The sequence below is a fragment of the Ambystoma mexicanum genome, chromosome 10, assembly GCF_040938575.1.
Source record: "Ambystoma mexicanum isolate Mex_15411 chromosome 10, UKY_AmexF1_1, whole genome shotgun sequence".
Taxonomy (NCBI): domain Eukaryota; kingdom Metazoa; phylum Chordata; class Amphibia; order Caudata; family Ambystomatidae; genus Ambystoma; species Ambystoma mexicanum.
Genome location: NC_090932.1, coordinates 326,402,385 through 326,421,974, shown reverse-complemented (window position 1 = coordinate 326,421,974; position 19,590 = coordinate 326,402,385).

Sequence of the window (19,590 nt, the reverse complement as noted above, 5' to 3'; positions counted from 1 at the left end):
GCCGCCTGAGGAGTATGGTTCAGTCATTTTTTCCCATCCTATTCTTGGAGTTTTCCCATTCCAGAGAAAGGTCGTCACTATTGACCTAAGCCTATTAAAGAAGGGTCGTCCCGGCCATATCGGGATATTTACGAATAGGTATAATAGTTTGGGTAGGACTATCATTTTAAGAACTGCTATCCTACCATGTAATGATATCGGCCGGCGGTACCATAGCAATAGTTTAGTGGTCAAGGCTTGTAGTGTGCTATCGTGATTCTCTGTGTATAGCGTGTGTTTTTCTCGTGAGACAAGTATCCCCAGATATTGAATTCTCTTTTCCGACCACTTGAGACCACATAGGGAACTGGGGCACCCGGTTGCCGATGTGAGAGGGAAAATTTCCGATTTGGCTGTATTTATGGAGTATCCTGAGTGTGCAGTGTTTCCTGGATCTCGGCCATAATCGGTGCTATGTTGTTTTCTGGTTCACAGACATATAAAAGCGTGTCGTCCGCATATAGGGAGATTAGTTGGGTAGCACCCTTCAGATTTATACCCCTGTTTGAGTGTCTAAGCCCGATTGCAATTGCCATCGGTTCCATTGTTAAGGCAAACAGTATGGGCGAGAATGGCTAACCCTGCCTGGTGCCCCTCTGCAACAGGAACAGATCAGAGATGGATCGATTGGTCAACACTCGAGCCCCAGGTTTCGTGTACAGTAGTTCCACATATCTAATGAAGTTAGGGCCAACAACAAATGCCTCCAATACCGCTAGTAAGTAAGCACAAGACACCAAATCGAAGGCCTTCTCAGCATCCAGTGATATGGCAACTGCATTCCTCCCCGGGTCTATTTGGGCCATGATACTGAAAAGTCTGCGAAGATTAAGGGCCGTGGATCTAGCGGGGATAAACCCATTCTGGTCAGGGTGAACAAGTGTAGGGACCGCCGACAGAAGCCTATTGGCCAACACTTTAGCAAATATCTTAGCATCCGTGTTGATAAGAGAAAGTGGCCTATAGGAAGACATGTCCTGGGGTGGGCGGCGCGGTTTTGGGAGTACAGTTATCAAAGCCTCTCTCATTGACGGGGGCAGTATTTTACACTGGAGGGCTTCCTCCCAGACCTGCAGAACAGTGGAACGAGTTCCTCGCAGAACTCCTTATAGAATTCCGCACCTAATCTATCTGACCCAGGGGTTTTATTGGATGCCAAGTCCTTAATCGCTTCAGCAATTTCCTCAGCCGTGACAGGCTGGTCCATTGCCAGGTGGGTCTCCTCAGAGAGTTTCGGCATCGTCAGCATCTCTAGGTATGCTTTAATTTCAGTGTTTGTCTTAGTGTCCCTGTTACTATATAGCTGTTGGTAGAATTTAGCAAACTCACCATTAATCTCTTGTTCACTCAGCAGAATCTCACCACTCGGTGCTTGTAGGCTCATAATTCGGTTGGGGTGCCTATCTTGTTTCAGTAAGTTGGACAGCGTCCTGCCCACCTTGTTGCCCTCGCCATATCTACGGGCGCGGACCGGGGCCGGCATATACTGAATTTCCCTAGCAGCTAGCATGCCAAATTCCTGGAGATGTACCTGTATTTCAGCTAGTGTTGTCTTATCCTGTATACGAGTATAAGCCTCCTTCAGCCTCCCTAATTTGTTTTCAGTTCGGGTTACTTCAGCTCTGATCCCCCCTTTAGAAGATTTGGATATCAGGGTCCCCCTAGCCCAGACCTTAAAGGACTTCCATACCGTGGAACATTTATCAACCGATCCCATGTTATTGTCGAGGAACTCTGCAATCTCAATGTGCAATCCTTCCACCACGTCCGAATCACCCAGCAACCCTCCGGGCATTCTCCACCTTCTGAGCGGTCTGGGGCAGTTAAAAAAAACCTCAGGCAGTACCGGGGAGTGGTCAGACAGTGTGCAGTACAGTATTTCACACAACTTCATTGCAGTGATCATGGCGGGGGATGCAAACCAGTAATCAATTCTGGACTCGGAGTCGTGAACCGAGGAATAATATGTGTATCTCTTTCCATTCGGGTGAACCACCCGCCAGGCGTCCCCAAAGGAGAGCAGAGGTAGGATATGTTTCAGGGTAAGAATAGCCTTGGTAGGTGCCCTAACGATTGTCCTGGATCTGTCTAGTCTAGGATCCATAGCAACATTGAAATCTCCACCCCACAGTATATTAGGAACATCAATGGCAGCCATTAGTTGGTATATATTTGTATAAAAGGTTGGGTCATCAATGTTTGGGCCATATGTGTTGACCAGCAGCATTTGTTGTCCTGCAATCGAGCCCCACACCAGAACATATCTACCAAGGGGGTCTGTTTTGTGACCTTCCAGCCGGAGTCCCAAACTTGGGTGTATAGGCGTGACGACCCCCCTGGACTGGGATGAATAATTTGTATAGAACCTTGACTTGCCCCAACTATACATATATTGCTGGCGTCCACAGCATGTGTTTCCTGTAGCATAACAATTTGAACACCATGTCTGACAATGTAATTCCCCATTTTCTTAGTTTTCAACCGATTGTTCAAACCCTAACATTCCACAACAGGAGTCTCACCCTTAATGCGTGTTCAAAGTCTTACATAGAAATGTTCAAATATTATCACCATCCTCTTCGATGTACCTTTCATATGCCATAGATCGTGTCAGAATCTCTGAGACCACTTGTTTAACCAGTAACCAATAAACATTTTGCCTCACAACTATCTCAGGGCTAAGTGTCCCAAGGTGGGGACCTTTTCCTATTTCAAACCATAAGTTGGTATAACAACAACCCATTCCATCCCCCTTAACCAACCCACCTCCCTCATCGTCACCCCCAACTCGACGATGTCTGCCCCTCAACTTGTGGAGTATTCCAGGGGTAGTCATGTTGCCTCACATGACCGCCACATCCGGTTCCTAGCACCCCACCAATTCACAAATAATGGCCTCTGCAGTATCAGCCTTCCGCGGACCATAAGGCAAGTCCCTTCATAGCTCCAAACAATTCTGCAAAGAACATATGTCTTAGTCTGCCGGATGGGGTCTGTTGTTTGGCGCCGGTCGGTCCCCTCTAGGAGGAAGGGGTATAGAGGACTCAATATAAGATAAGGCTTCAGTCGGATTTTCGAAAAAGTGCGCCCTCCCTGCATGTTGAATCCTCATTTTGGCCGGGAACATCAAGGCATACGTGATCTGCCGTGCTTTAAGGAGTTTCTTAACCGGTTCATATGAACATCTACTTGCCTGGACAGAGGCGGAGAAGTCTGGATATATGTGTATTTGATTACCCTCATAATGCAGTGTTCCAGCCTCCCTTGCCAAACAAAGGATTTTGTCCCTGTCCCTATAGGTCAGGAGGCGGGCAATTATCATACGTGGCGGGGCTCCTGACTTGGGTACCGGTGCTAGGGTGCGGTGTGCTCTTTCTACCAGGAAATGTTTCGAGAGCGACTCCGGTCCAAATAAGGATCTGAATAGCTCCTCAACGTGTTTCTCCATTTGGCCCCTGCCAAAGGACTCCGCCACTCCAACCACGCGGACGTTGTTCCTTCTCGATCTGGATTTGAGATCCTCACACTTGCTCTGTAGCTTGCTCATCGTGTCTTTTATATGGGAGATGTCTCGACTGTGGTGGGCAATAGTATCCTCATTCACGCTTATCCTGTTCTCAGTCTCTATGACACGTGCACTTTCTTTGTCTATTCTGGCCCTCATGGAGCCGATAGTGGCCACTATTTCGTCCAGCTTGGTGTTCACTGCCAGGAACCCATTTTAGACCAGTGTGGCCAGTTTATCTTCACGGTCTGTTCCTTCCAGTTCACCAGGCACATTTGCCTCCGGATGCGTGTCCACTGTCACGGTGTGATTTGACGTGTTGGTAAATGTGTCCATTGGGCCCTTTTTCTTACCACTGGGAGTCTTGGATGCCCTGTTTGTTTTGTTCGGTTCCCCCATGTTGGCGCGGAACTGCGTGCGTGTACAGAGTATGTTTCAGAAGCGCCGTAGGGTCGTGGCCTCCACTGTGTCCTGGGGCCCAGGTAACCCGCAGCCCCAAAATATCAAGTCACCAGTGCGGATCCGTAAAACACGAATGGACTGTGCCCTCCCACGTGCACAGTGTCAACCGAGACCCACAGCACTCCCAGGGGTCTCGTCCAGTTCTGCAGCATCACCGGGTTTATATGAGTGTTTAGTGCGCTCAGAGAGAGGCCGCGTGGCAGCCGTATGGTGGCCGTGTGACACCCCCACAGTCAACACAGAGTGTAATCCATAAGGTATCTGGACGTCTCTCACTTAATCACAAGCAATGTTTTACAGGCGAGGTAAAAGACGTGTGCAATACACGGGGAAACAAAACCCCACAGCCAGTACAATGTACAAAACACACAATGTCAGTTGTAAACAGTCCTAACACCACTCGGACGACCACACAGCCTGTAGATTAAATAGCGGTATGGATTTCATGTGTCTCCGAGTGATGCATCCGCTGCGGCATCCAGTGCCCAGAAGCACTTCAGACAATAGAACACGGCAAGGCGCCGTCAGGAGCCGACTCCACAGCCATTCAGACACACCGCTCCCTCTGCCCCCGCGTTTTATAGCCTCTTACTTGAGTTTGTGGCTACGTCGTCTTCAGGTCCATGAGCGGGCGGGAGATCCACAACTCCGCGCCCGGGGGGAGGAGGGTGGCGGGTACTAAGCGGGTTGGCGCCGAGAGGCTCGGACTGAGCCCGGGCACCCGCCGAAAGTATTAGGCACCTTTATGCAACACTGCACGAAGAGCGTGGGCCGTGCAGAAGGGTAAGGCTTGAACCTCCAGCGCAGGCCCCGCCCAACCGCGGTCCGCAGATCCCAGCATCCACGGCTCTTGGGTGAATACTCCTGGTGCTACGTGCTGGCCTGACACAGTGCTGCGTGTCGGCTAATCTTTACACAGCTATATCTCTGCAGTCCAATGCAGCCGTAAATCCAGATTTCCTCTGGTTGTGGACGGACCAACAGGCAGCCGTTCCCGCAGGTTGTAGTCTTCCAGACGGCCTCAGAGCAGATCTTTAAGCGCAGGATATTGTGGTGGAGCAGGAGCTCCGGGACTAGGCAGCCATTTTCCTCGTGCGCAACAGCGTCCGCCCCCCCCCCACCGAAATCATACACTTTTTAATATGGAGCAGCAATCACCAATGGGGTGATAATTACAATGAGAATTTGAGCAATGCACTGGGTTTCACTTTCTAGTGGAACATATACACAGCACAGCAGAATAGGAGCACTTTTTGATTTAGGAAAGAGAGCACCCAAGTTAGAATTTCCCCCTGCAGTGTTGCCTCAACCCACAAATAATCAAATCTGATTGGATAAATAGACACAGCAGGTAATCAGGAATAAGAGGCAAGAAACGGAATCCAAATCTGAACTTCCCTCCCCAAATAAGAAGGGAAAACAGATTTTAAACCCCTTTCAATGTTCTTAAATGACACTCGGAAATGAACAAATAAATAATGAATGTGTGTTAAAAACCTTGAAGCAAATATAATTCCTCACTAAAGCAACAATGCAAAGATGCTAACAATCACAAAGAATAGATTACCAAAAGTATACAGTTCGAAAATGAGTGGCAAGTTTAAAACAGATTGCAGCAAAATGACATGTGTGAAAGTTCAATTTTGTTCTATTCCCGCCTAAAATTAACCAAACGTTTTTTAATAAAAACCGATGAAATACACTGATTTGGAGTGCGAGAGATATGGAAGGTAGTGTCATGGCCACTGGTCAAGGGCCAATTACTTCACCACCTGCTGGGTCCCAATGGACCCAGTCTTGACGCCTATGGCACCAAGCTCATTACAAAGTGTGCTCTGCACACAGAATGCACGTGCATCTAGGCCGGGCGGGGCCCTACCAATGCAGGGAAGGCACGTGCAGAAGACAGGAGGAGTGGCAAGGTGGGGCCACAAGGTGGGGCCAAAGGGGAGTGGCTGGGCCATGCTATATAAACCGGCCCCAACCGCATGCTGGCGCTTCGCGTTAGTCTGCTAGGGCAGTGTAACGCATATCGCCATTCAGAAGACTCTTACCTGGTTCAGCACGTGCATCCTCAGTCCCCGGAACCCTCCAGGATCTTACCTGGAATCAGCCACGCCATCGGTAGAAGCACTGCCATCTGCTTCCCATCTGCAGCCGCCGCGCGCATCTTACCTTGAGGCCACGCCATCGCTGGAATTCCTACTACCTGCATCCAACTTTTGAATCCCTGCGCGCATCTTACCTGAGTAAGCCTCGCCATCGCTTGAAGAAGCGCTGCTACAGCTTCCGACTCTGCAGCAGCCGCGCTCATTTTACCAGTCTTCTCGAGCCCTCCGCGGGTGCCGCCTAGCATCCTTACCTGTCCCAAAATCCCATCAACACGGGGCCATCTTCCGGCGCAGCATCCAAGCGGATCTTCATCTCCGGCAGCCTGCAGGAGTCCGGAAACCGCTCACCAGCTAACACCGACCAGCTGCACCTGAAAAGGGAATAGAAAACACAAGGTGAGCAAATCGCATAGACTATAACACATTAAGCAGCGCAACTCACGAACTTGGCGCAGTTTCTGGAACAGTCTACTTACCACCAGTAGGTCCTATGGGATAGAATTTTTCGATCATGCGCTCGTGGGCCATCTTCATACCTAGGGAGAGAAAGGACAATATATGGTTATGGACAAGAATCATTGGGGAAAATGAACACAAAGGATACGGACAATTATCATAGTAATAAACTTACCTTCAAGACGGAATGGTCGCAGCAGGTCTGGACCTCCACACTCAGGACCAGTGATGCAACTAGGTCCATCCACAGCGCCCCTGCTGAAGGAAAGCAGGATGGAGAGTCCATCATTACATCAAAACAGGTGAGCTTGCATGGGCAAACTCTTGCACACTACATTGTGGCACAAAAGGGTCGAGGGGAATCACGGCACCACCACGCTATTCTCACTGCCTCTCATCTTCTCTCAGGACCAGTACCAGCGACCCAGACCCGCGATACCACTGGGGTTTGGGGAGAGAAGCGATCGAAGGGAGTCAACTCCAGGGAGGGCTCCAACTGTGCCCCAACGTCCCCTGTGTGACCAGGTGAGCGTAACAGAACGTGAAGCCTCTCTGAATCTCTGCCTGGGCGGTATGAATACCTCAGGGACTGACCAGTTGGCCCAATTGCTGGGCGAACTATGGGCTGAAGTGCATGCCTCAAGACAAGAGACAAATTCCTTACGAAGGGATCTCATGGTTGCCTGAGAACGAACTGACGAACTGGCAAGACAGGTGCTTCAAACTCATGCTGGGCAGGTTCCGCTACCTGGAATCACGCCAACCCCTTTGCTACCATCACCACCAGTTCAAGTGGTACTCCCAGGGGAAGTACCGTTGGCTCCACCTGAACGGTTTACCGGCAACCCCAACACATATGTCATATTTATGAATCAGTGCCGCCTGCAATTTTTGTGCTGTCCAGGTGCATTCCGGAATGATAGTTCCAGGGTGGCTTTTGTACTTTCGTATCTAGGAGGCAGCGAAGTGGACTGGTCGATACCTTTGGTCAATCAGGATGACCCTGTACTTCACAATTCTGGGGAGTTCCAACGGGAATTGGAAACGTTGTTTGTGAGACACACCCAAGGACAGGCTCTGGATAACAAACTGTTGTCACTAAGACAGGGAAATCATGATTTACTGACGTACATAGCCACTTTTAATCGCCTCATTGCACAAACCAATTGGCCTGAAGAAAAAAACACATTATTTTACAGAGGACTACGTGGGGAACTAAAGGACGTGCTAGCCCAGGTGGTCAATCCTCCAGAAGGCTGTGCAGAGTATATTAACCTAACGCTGCAACTGGATCATAGGTTACAAGACCGAAAATCGGATCGCACAAGAACTGAAGGGAGGTCAATCTATATGCGACCAAGGGACAATCTAGTCAAGACCCATGAAACGACTGCACCCATGCAGATCTGGGGGTTACGGGCCTCTATATCTAGGGCAGAGAGAGAGAAAAGAAGGCAGCAACAACTTTGTTTATATTGTGGCAAGGCAGGACATTTTCTTCAAGATTGCCCAATGAAACCACCCAAGAAAACTGTAGGTGCATAATACCGATAACGAACAAGACAAGACTCTGGAAAACTCCAGCGTAGGGGTAGGGGTCCCCTTGTCGAGCCAAAAGAAGAAAACAGTTCAGTCCTCACATCTAGTCATTCCGGCACTCATAGTCCACCACCAGCAACCATCAAGGGTACACGCCTTGGAGGCGTATATCGACAGTGGAGCAGTAGGTAACTATATTGATCAGGGTCTAGCTGCACAAATAGGCCTCCCTCTTCGGCATAAAGCACAGGCATAAAACGTGACTGCAGTGGACGGCTCACAACTATCCTCTGGACCAGTAACGCAACCAACCAAAAAAGTTATGCTGATATGTCAGGACGGTCATCAGGAAGACATCTCTTTTGATTTTATTGGAGCACCCCAGTTCCAGATGATCCTAGGAATGTCGTGGCTGGAGACCATATAACCCCAGAATAGACTGGAAAACATGAGTGCTGACCTTTCCGCAAGAATGCACCAAAACTTGTTATCGTAAGAATCTGTAAAAACCCAAAAGCACTTCTGGCTCTTGCTGGTGCCTTACCCCCGGAATATTTGGACTATCAAGACGTATTCCAAAAGGAACAAGCAAATACTCTGCCTCCACATAGACCCTACGACTGCCAGATCGACCTGATACCCGGAGCTCAAATCCTGTGCAGCCGAATATATGCTCTGAAGGAGCAAGAAAATCAACACCTACGAACCTACCTAGTTCAGTACCTAACCATCGGATTCATTTGCCCATCTAAGTCCCCTGCTTCCTCGGCACTCCTCTTCGTAACCAAGAAGGAAGGCGACCCCAGAACGTGCATCAATTACAGGGCCTTCAATCAAATCACAGTTAAGAATAGATATCCTCTGCCACTCATCCCAGAACTACTCAATCCGGTAAAGAGCGCTCAAATCTACATGAAACTCGACCTTTGGGGCACCTATCACCTCGTACGAGTTAAAAGTGGCGACGAGTGGAAAACAGCATTCCAGACCAAATATGGACTTTTCGAGTATCAGATGATGCCCTTTGGGTTATGCAACGCACCAGCGGCATTCCAGTTCTTTATGAACGATGTGCTACATGAACTGTTGGATGTCTGTGTTCTCGTTTACATTGATGATATCCTGATCTATTCACAGTCCAAGGAAGATCATGTTGGCCGTGTAAGAGCAGTGTTGGAAAAGCTCTGTCAGCACCGATTATTTGCCAAACTAGAGAAATGCTCCTTCCACGTCACAGAGGTCGAGTTTTTGGACTTTATGCTTACTCCACGAGGAGTTCATATGGACACACGCAAGGTTGAAGCTATCCTTAAATAGCCATCTTCGACATCAACCAAAGGGGTACAAAGTGTACTGGGATTTGCTAACTTTTATAGATGATTTATACCACAATTCTCCCAGATTGTCCATCTGATCACATCTCTTCTAAAGAAGAATAAGACATTCTTTTGGTCAGCTGAGGCTGAGAGCGCCTTCCAAGACTTAAAGCAAGCCTTCACCTCAGCACCTATACTTCGACATCCTCGGCCGGATCTACCGTATGTGGTTCAGATTGATGCCTCCAGTATTGCCATGGGAGCCATGTTATCACAAAGGGACCCTGAGATGGGGCAGCTCCATCCCATAGCATTCTGGTCCCGCAAGTTTTCTGCACCTGAAAAGAATTACTCAATTACCGATAAAGAGCTCCTGGCAATCAAAGGAGCTTTCAAGACCTGGAGACAATATCTTTTAGGGGCAAAACACACAGTTACTGTTATTACAGATCACCGTAATCTACAATATTTGAAGACATCCAAGGCTCAATCATCTCGTCAACTCTGTTGAGCTTTATTCTTTGCCGAGTACGATTTTTTGATAACCTACCGACCAGTGGTGCGTAACGGAAAGGCAGACGCCCTATCGAGAATGGGAGAGGACAAAGACGCCTTCAATCCATCTGACCCCATAGCCATTATTCCTGAAGAACGGATTAAACATCAGATAGCCGTAACTACATTCTGGGAAGATTTAAAGACTGATCTCCAAGCTCAGATGGACCCAACAGCCCAAAAGGAATGGTTGAGTAAGGGAAATCAATACTCCATCAGAAATAACCTGCCATACTTTCAAGGAAGACTATATGTTCAGGACAAGGAAATACATAGTAAGATAATGGCGAATTATCATGAGTCATTGGTGGAAGGACACCCGGGGATCACCAAGACTAGAGCCAAAATCCATAATAATTATTGGTGGCCCTCTTGGAGGAAGGATGTTGCCCAGTTTGTTAGGACGTGCGGTGTCTGCGCACGAAACAAATCCCAAAAATTAAATCATGCAGGACTATTGAGACCATTAGGAGTACCACCAACACCATGGCATACATTGTCAATTGACTTTATCATCGATCTGCCACCCTGTGATGGGTTTAATACAATACTGGTTGTGGTAGACCTGTTTTCCAAAATGGCACATTTCATCCCACTGAAGGGACTTCCCCCTGCTGCTACTCTGGCCACAGTATTTCTGGAACAGATCGTCCAACAGCATGGTTTCCCATCTGTATTGGTTTCTGACAGGGGATCTCAGTTCATTTCAGCCTTCTGGAGAAGATGTTGTAAACTAGCCCAAATTGACCTTCGTCTTTCCACGAGTCACCATCCCCAAACTGATATTCAAATGGAAAGGACGAACCAGACGCTCAAACAATATTTGAGATGTATGTTACAACAAACAGGAGACTCCTGGAAAAACATCCTCTGGTTAAGTGAATTCGCATACAACAACTCTATTCATACCAGCACTGGACAGACCCCATTTTACACAATGAACGGGCGACACCCAAGAACATCTTCCTTTGACCCCCTTGACGAGTTGGAGATGCCAGCTGTTACATCATTGCATAAAATAATCACCCAATCTCTTAAAGAAGCTAGCGAAAACTTAAATTGAGCTAAGGAGCAACAAAAGAAATGTGCAGACTGACATAGGAGAGAGGCTCCACAATATCATATTGGTGATAAAGTGTGGTTGGCGTCCAAAAACATTCCATTAAAAGGACCTTGTGCCTTTCGGCCACGATACCTGGGACCAAACCCAATTAAAGCCATCATAAACCCTGTGGCCATGAAATTGGATTTACCTTCCAACATGCAAATCCACCCAGTTTTTCATGTCTCTCTTCTAAAACCAGTGAAACCGGACACTCGAATTTCAACACCACCAGAACCGGAGATCATCGCAGGTGAACTTGAGTATGAGGTAAAGAACAACCTGGACTCCAAGAAAGTATGCTCAAAACTTTATTATCTCATTGATTGTAAGGGCTACGGGCCCCAGGATCATACTTGGGAGACAGCTGAATTTGTCCATGCTCCACGACTCATCAAACAATTTCACCGGAACAACCCCACCAAACCAGGACCGGAGGGAAGAACAACCGTGAGAGGGGCCTTGAGGGGGGGTGCTGTCATGGCCACTGGTCAAGGGCCAATTACTTTACCACCTGCAGGGTCCCAATGGACCCAGTCTTGGCGCCTATGGCACCAAGCTAATTACAAAGTGTGCTCTGCACACAGAATACAGAAAGCACGTACATCTAGGCCGGGACGGGCCCTACCAATGCTGGGAAGGCACGTGCAGAAGACAGGAGGAGTGGCAAGGTGGGGCCACAAGGTGGGGCCTAGGGGCAGTGGCTGGGGCCCGGCTATATAAGCCAGCCCCATCCGCATGCTGGCGCTTCGCGTTAGTCTGCCGGGCAGCGTAACGCTTACCGGCATTCAGAAGACTGGTTCAGCATGTGCATCTTCAGTCTCTGGAACCCTCCAGCATTTTACCTGCAATCAGCCACGCCATCGCTAGAAGCACTGCCATCTGCTTCCCATCTGCAGCCGCTGCGCACATCTTACCTTGAGGCCACGCCATCGCTGGAATTCCTGCTACCTGCTTCCAACTCTTGAATCCCTGCACATATCTTACCTGAGTCAGCCTCGCCATTGCTTGAAGAACCAGTGTTACCGATTCCGACTCTGCAGCAGCCGCGCTCATGTTACCAGTCTTCTCGAGTCCTCCCCGGGTGCCGCCTAGCATCCTTACCTGTCCCGAAATCCCATCAACACAGGGCCATCTTCTGGCGCAGCATCCACACGGATCTTCATCTCCGGCAGCCTGCAGGAGTCGGGAAACCTCTCACCAGCTAACACCGACCAGCTGCACCTGCAAAGAGGATAGAAAACACAAAGGGCCTCATTCCGAGTACGGCGCTAACCAATGGCGCTATTAACGCCTTGGTTGACGCCGTACCCGGACCGGCAGCGCCCTGGTGGATGGCGGAATTACCGCCCCATTCCAAGGTTGGCGGGGCGGTAATTCCCCAATCCCCATTTACCCTTCCCCATTCCCATTCTTGCCCCATAGGGCATAATGGGAGTGGGGAAGGCGTTAATTACGCCACCGTAAATTACGGTGGCGTAATTAACATCAAGGTCCCTTAGCGCCATGGATTTTAACACCTGCTAAAAGCAGGTGTTAAAACCTCCATGGCGCAAAGGGAACTCGGAGTATGGCGGTAAGGGATTACCGCCACCGCTCTCGTTAGCGGTGGCCGCTATCCCTTACCGCCATACTCAGAATGAGGCCCAAAGTGAGCAAATCACATAGACTATAACACATTAAGCAGCGCAACTCACGAACTTGGCGCAGTTTCTGGAACAGTCTACTTACCACCAGTAGGTCCTATGGGATAGACTTTTTTGATCATCACGCACTCGTGGGCCATCTTCATACATAGGGAGAGAAAGGACAATATATGGTTATGGACAATAATCATTGGGGAAAATGAACACAAAGGATACGGACAATAATCATAGTAATAAACTTACCTTCAAGACGGAATAGTCGCAGAAGGTCTTTACCTCCACACTCAGGACCAGTGACACAACTAGGTCCATCCACAGTGCCCCTGCTGAAGGAAAGCAGGACAGAGAGCCCATCATTACATAATAATAAACAAAAAAAATAATAACAAAACAGGTGAGCTTTCTTGGGCAAACTCTTGCACACTACATTGTGGCACGAAAGGGTCCAGGGGAATCACGGCACCACCACGCTATTCTCACTGCCTCTCATCTTCTCTCAGGACCAGTACCAGCACCACGGGCCCTCAATACCACTGCAGTTGGGGGAGAGAAGCGATCCAAGGGAGTCAACTCCTGGGAGGGCTCCAACTGTGCCCCAACGTCCCCGCAGAGACCAGGTGAGCCTAACAGGTCGAGTGAAGTTCGTTTTTAGGAATATAGAGCAGTGAAAAGAGCAATCGGCTTTAAAATTGATAGGCAAATCTCACTTAAATTAGATTTCATGGCTAAGAAAAGAGGAATGCCACCCGTGAATCTCAAAAGTTACGCTGCAGTTGTAACCCTTCACGCAGTGTACCCCTGTTCTTAAGGGGAAATTAATGTATTTAGTCACAATATCGCTAATGACTTAGGGTTATCAGGTATTAATTTCCCCAACAAAAATATCACCATAAATATGGCCGTTTGGTTCACCATAGGCAATATTTTTATTGGGGATATTATGTGGGAGCGGGGTTGTGGGGGTGTCCCCCGCACATTAAAAAATGATGTGGGGGTTGCGGGGGTGTCCCCCACAGGGTCCATTGCGAATTTCGCCGCAAAAATATGGCGATATTTTTGTATCGCAATATTTTTGCGGCGGAATTATCACATGGAACCAACTTAGGGTCTATGCAAGACAGAAATGAAGAGAAACATGGCACTAACACTAGAAATCAAGGACAGGGTTGCAAGAATGATTGTGTCAGTTTGAACAAGGTACCAGGATAAGGATAAGGTGACTTAGAGAGTGGGATAAGGACAAAGACAAGATAGGCTATGGATTTAGATGGGTAGGGATGATACTTACAACTTTTAATTTGGGGTTTTGGACCGTCAAGGGTTCTGGTCACTACACGGCAGCACGCCTGGCAAACAGCTGGGCAGTTCTGGTCACCGGATGGGACTGGACTGGAAGGGCAATTCTGGTCACTGGACAATAAAGGTCAGCTGGCTGGCACAGGTACCTCTGGATGCAGTTAGTGGGTTCAGAATACTTCCCAACAACACCACAGCTTTCCCCTTTGGTTATTTGGGGATTTAGTGGTTTTCAGAATTTAGGCCTTGCTGGAGCAGGATCAGCAATGCTGGGGTTTTGCAGTGGGCCCTGGAGTAGGGTCAGAAATGTTTTGGCCTTGTAGTGGGATCTGGAATCTGGATGGATGAAACCTGAACAGGATGCCGACGCAGGAAAATCAGGAAGAGTATGTGTGGTGTGTGTCTAGAGTCTTGTCGGGGACTCTTATTTATAATGCCTAGTGACATCATCCAAGTATATGTCTGGGGCAGGCTTAACTAAACCCGCCTCTAACAACAAGATTGGACAAGGGTGATAGTCTCTGCCTCGCTCTCGTTGAATTTCAAGAAAATGATGTCCGATTTATGGTGTGAGTTTTAAAATGTCCAAAAACCTCCCATAGTTACTTTAACTAAAATCCGATTTTGGCACAAACATACACTTATACAATTGCAATCTCTTAGCAAATTATATACACAGGTTACATATTTTGTGCAGCACATTGCAGTCCAATCCTCCAGTCCGCAAGACCTTGTTTCGTCCTTCTACCAGTTTTTTGCGCTTTTGAATGAGATTTATATTACACAAAATTCTAGAACTTTATACATGGATGTGGATTATCATAAGGGATGTATGTACAAAAATATACCTTGGAAAAATAAATGCTTTTCTCGTAATCTGCCATATTCTCCCATCTCTGTTCCCAAGGTGTGAAGGAATTCTACCAATTCTTAAAAGAAAGCCCATAAATGCATATTTAAAACAGCAAACTTTTTACATTTTTACTAATTCTTGCTGCAGAGATAAAAGTCTTTAAAGTTTATTTATTAAATAGTCTTTGGAACCAAAAGGCAGTCCATTGTCACTACATCATTTTTTTCCTTCCTCCAACTGCAACCAACTGTCATTTCCTTCAAGGCAAGGTGGGGGTTTCTCATCTTCACACTTCCAACTTCCTTGCCTTGGGAGTCCCATTGTCAGTGGGTTTCTGTAGACTAGATTCTTTCTCATCCTGTAATTATCAGTGGGTTGTTATTCTCTGCTGAGAGTGTGTGGTGTGATTCTCTTCCTCAGGGGGGAAGTTTCAGGGCTGACAACTGGAATAACTTTTTTTATGAGAGCTTGCAAATTCAGCCCGTGTGGTTTAACTCTTTATTTTCTTATTTTGGGTTTAAAACAAACCTGTGAAAGAAAATAGCCCATGTCTGTATTTTCACCAGCAACACAGCCCCATTTACATTGCTAAGTAAGCAGGCTTTCATTCAACTATTTATTTTTAAACAGGCAATTTTTTTCTTCAGTCAGCAAAGCCCATTTTTACATTTGTTGAAAACTGCTAGCATTTCTTTCTTTAAATTTGATTTGGCAGCTCCGTCAGATACCCAGTCTGTCTTTGCAGCTATAGTCATTTCCTTGAATGAAGGACTTTTATCTGAAGCATAGATACATTGACACTGACCTGGCTCAGAGAGTTAAAGTCTCTTTGAACTGCTGAGCCTGGATACTTTTGGAAAGAAATAAACGCGTGTTCCTGTGCGAGTGAAAGTAAAGTTGCTTATTGATTTCTCTCAGAGTTGGTTTGACTGGGCCTGTCACTCAGGAATTATGCCTGGTTTTGGTGAAGCACAGTGAAATATCCTGGGCATGACAGGGCCTTTTTAATCACAGTGGTTTCAGAATGAACAGATGGAATTAGCGTCAAAGCAGCATTTTTAAAGGGTGAAAATGTTTCATTTTGAAAGGGAATTTGGGGTTTTCCGCAAAGCAGTGCTGCCTTTTCACTTGATTCCATTTATATGTTTCAGAACACACTGGCATACTTTTCAGTTTGTCCCCTTGTTCCATCTTGTCTGAAGTGTGCTAGGCAGGATGATGTAGCCATCTTTTTGTTGCTGCCAAAACACAGTTTTGAGGTCTTGGTGTGCGCAGAAGCCAGCGCAGCCATTTGCTTTTTTCTGTAGACAGGCAGCTTGGTGATGTGGTGAACTACTGTTGAGTGGGTCAATATATCCCACACATCCCCCCGACTCTTCTGAGATTCGAAGTTGAGGGAGAATCGGGCAAGTGGGATTTCTTCATGTGGCAAAGCAGAATCAGTCAGGATTGAGTCCTTATTCTATCAGAGAGCGGTGCGTCATGCTCCTCTCACTGCCTCTGGTTGGAACGCGGAACGACACCCCCAGCTTTTTCTTGGATCTTCCTTTATGGTGTTGAGTGACAACCCTGGATTTCCTTGGGTTTCTTCTTTCCAGGTCCCCAAGGAGGTCCTCCTTCGTAGTGACGGTGCAATCAGTACAAATCTATGAAAGAGAACACAAACTGATTACTACCACTTTCCACTAACTGCCCTCCAATCGGGTTGACAGCAGTGGGATACGCAGGCATTCAGTGATAACAATTGATAATGAAGAACAATACTCCCTGTTGCATAATTATACCAAAAACTATCTGTTGCCTTCTGGTTCTTGTCTTTCTGATTCTCATGTTTCAGATGTCTCCTCTATTTGATTCTTTCTGGGCTCCTCAATTTGCTGCAAAGTGTGTCTAGGGTGACAACTCTTTAGCTGATTAATATGGACCCATTTCTCTTCTGTCAATTCACCTTTGGGGATGCGGATTCTGTAGGCTAGGCCTGGTATGGTGACCTCTTCTCCATTTGTGAACTTCAATTTCCTACGGTAGCACTGGGGCTGACCGGAAGGCTTTTTTTAGGACTGCCGGGGCCCTGAGATTTACTCTCCAGTTGGGACTGGGCTTGGCAATAACTGGGATCCAAATTAATCTCGAGTCGGTTGAGGATGTGACTGCCCATGTAAAAGGCAGAGGGAACACCTCACACGACCCAACATTTGTGTTCTATGCTTTTGTCAGCTCTAGAAATTTTTATCATACAACTGCTAAGCAGAAGATGTGTTTGGAACAGGGAATTTGCAGGCCCCATACCCATTGATAAACTGACTCCAGCGGACAGGGTCTGGTCTTTTGGGAGTTTCCTGAATAATACTTTACCGATGAAGCTTTCTTCCCTAATCAAGTCAACTCAGGCGAGAACAGACTCCTTCCCGTCATTTAAATGAAATGGGAAGAAGAGCTGTTCGCCCTTCTTCTGAATGCCAGCTACACTTCGTGCTGGTTTGCTATCAATTTTGGCTATAGAATTGGGATTTTCAGATTGTGAATTAGTATAGAATTTCAAAGTATTTGCTTCCAGTGTGGAATGCCACTTGAGACTGGAAGAAGGATTGATTTTCAGGAATGGAGAGGAGTTCCCATCACCAGTGTGTTGTCCCACAGCAATTATTGTAACATCGGGTATTTCATTATTTTGAAGATGAAACTTAATTTGATCTGGTTTTTGTTCAACCATGTGGCATGTGCCATTTAGACTATCATGGTTGGCACTCTGTTTTAATTTGATTGGCCTGTGAGTCTGGGTCCAGAGTACCTTATTCACACAATCTATTAGGGGAGAAAACCTACGAAGGATGTCATTCCCTAATAGACAGGGGGTTCCGTCTGGAGCCACGACTATGACCGGGTGCTTCATTTTATGCCTCCCTATTTTAATTTCCAGCTGTGCAGTCCCCTCAACAGTAATTTCATTCCTGTCAATGTTTTGGAGTTGTCCAGGAAGAGGGGTGAGAGGGATCTGGTATCTCTCCCCCCTCCCTGAATTTAGCTGTTCAAAGGCCCTTTTTGACAGTTTGACAGAGTGGCTTGGGATCCAGTGTCCACCAGTGCGGGAATTGCACATTGCTCCTGCACTGGGATGGAGGCGTAGAATCTACCTTCTTTCTCCTCCAATGGGCAAAGGTAATGGGCATTCTCAGCAAGCTGGGTGGTCAATTTCCTTATTTTTGACTCCGACAAAGGAGTAGTTTCGGCTTAATTCTGTGTTGGAGTTTGGGGATCTGAAAGAAAATGTTTACATTCCGCTATTTGGGGAGTTTTCAAGGCCCCCTTTTTTCTGATTCGGGCTTGCCCCCCCCTTTTTGTAGGCAGTCAACTGAATTGGTTTGGGAATCCTCTTGTGCTGGTTCTGAGCTGCTCCCCACCCCCCTTCTAGGAGGCAGTCAGCAGAATTGATTTAGGAAGTTTTGGAATCCTCTTGTGCTGGTTCTGGGCTGCCCCCGCCTTCTAGGAGGCAGTCACCAGAATTGATTTGGGAAGTTTGGGAATCCTCTTTTTCTGATTCTGGGCTGCCCACCCCCCTTCTAGGAGGCAGTCACCAGAATAGATTTGGGAAGTTTGGGAATCCTCTTTTTCAGATTCTGGGCTGCCCCCCACCTTTTTGGAGGCAGTCAACAGAATTTGTTTGTGAGGTTTGGGATTCCTCTGTTACTATTGGGTTTCCTGGATGCTCATTCTGGAGTTCAAGGATGGGCGATTCTGGCTCAGTCCCCACATTCACCAAGCCTTCATTTAAATCCATTGGGACCGATTTTTCTATGGGAGGATTCCCCCCGTCCCTGAAGGAGAAGATCTTTTTCCCAGAATCCTCTAAGGATTCTTCCCCTTCAAATTGGAGGACACTAAGTTCCTCCACAAAATGGGTCATTGTGAGTTCTTTATTTCTTCTACCCACCCTATGTTCCTTGGGTTGCAGATTTTCGGGGGCAGGAGATTTTTGTTCCGGTTCCTGGGTGTCCAGGGGCTTTTCACGAGTAAGGAATGAAGATTCCTCTAGGGCTTTACACCCACCTATCCCCCGTGCCTCCTCCTCTGGAACTGGTGAATTGTCGGGGTTCTCTCCCCGTTATTGTTCTGAGGTACCAGACCCTTGGTTTGTGGGGTTCTGAGCCGCCATGTTTATCTGAGGGTTCTGTTGAGCCCTCAACATGCGACCCAGATCCTGGGTTAGGTTCTGGACCTGGCGCTCCAGTTGGGACACCCGTTCCGGCTGGTACGGGGGCCTCTGATCAACCCTAGGTGGAAGGGTAACTATCCCTTCTCCCGTAGTACCCTGGATGCAGTGAATTTTGGTAACCCTCCACCCTTGGCCTCCCCTCTCCCGGATTAGGTTGTCTGGGTTCCTGAAATCGGGGAATGAAAGGTTGTCCTGCAGGTTGGGGTTTTGTGAGTATCGGGAGAATAAACTTAATCCTGCATTTGAGGAATTACTGCCCTCCTAGGGGAAGTTAGGACGGAAGTTTCTCATGGCAGTACTTACCTGATTGGATCCGCCCCTTGGGCTGGGGGAGTCCATACATACCCCAGGATTGGTTGGTTGCCCTTGTATCAGGGCTGATATAATCAGGGGAGTTAGGGGTCCCATTGGTGGGATTACCTCCCTGACTGCCACCTGTTTGTGATTGGCCTGAAGGCCTCCTGGGTCTTGGACTTTGTTGATTTTGTGCAGGGATA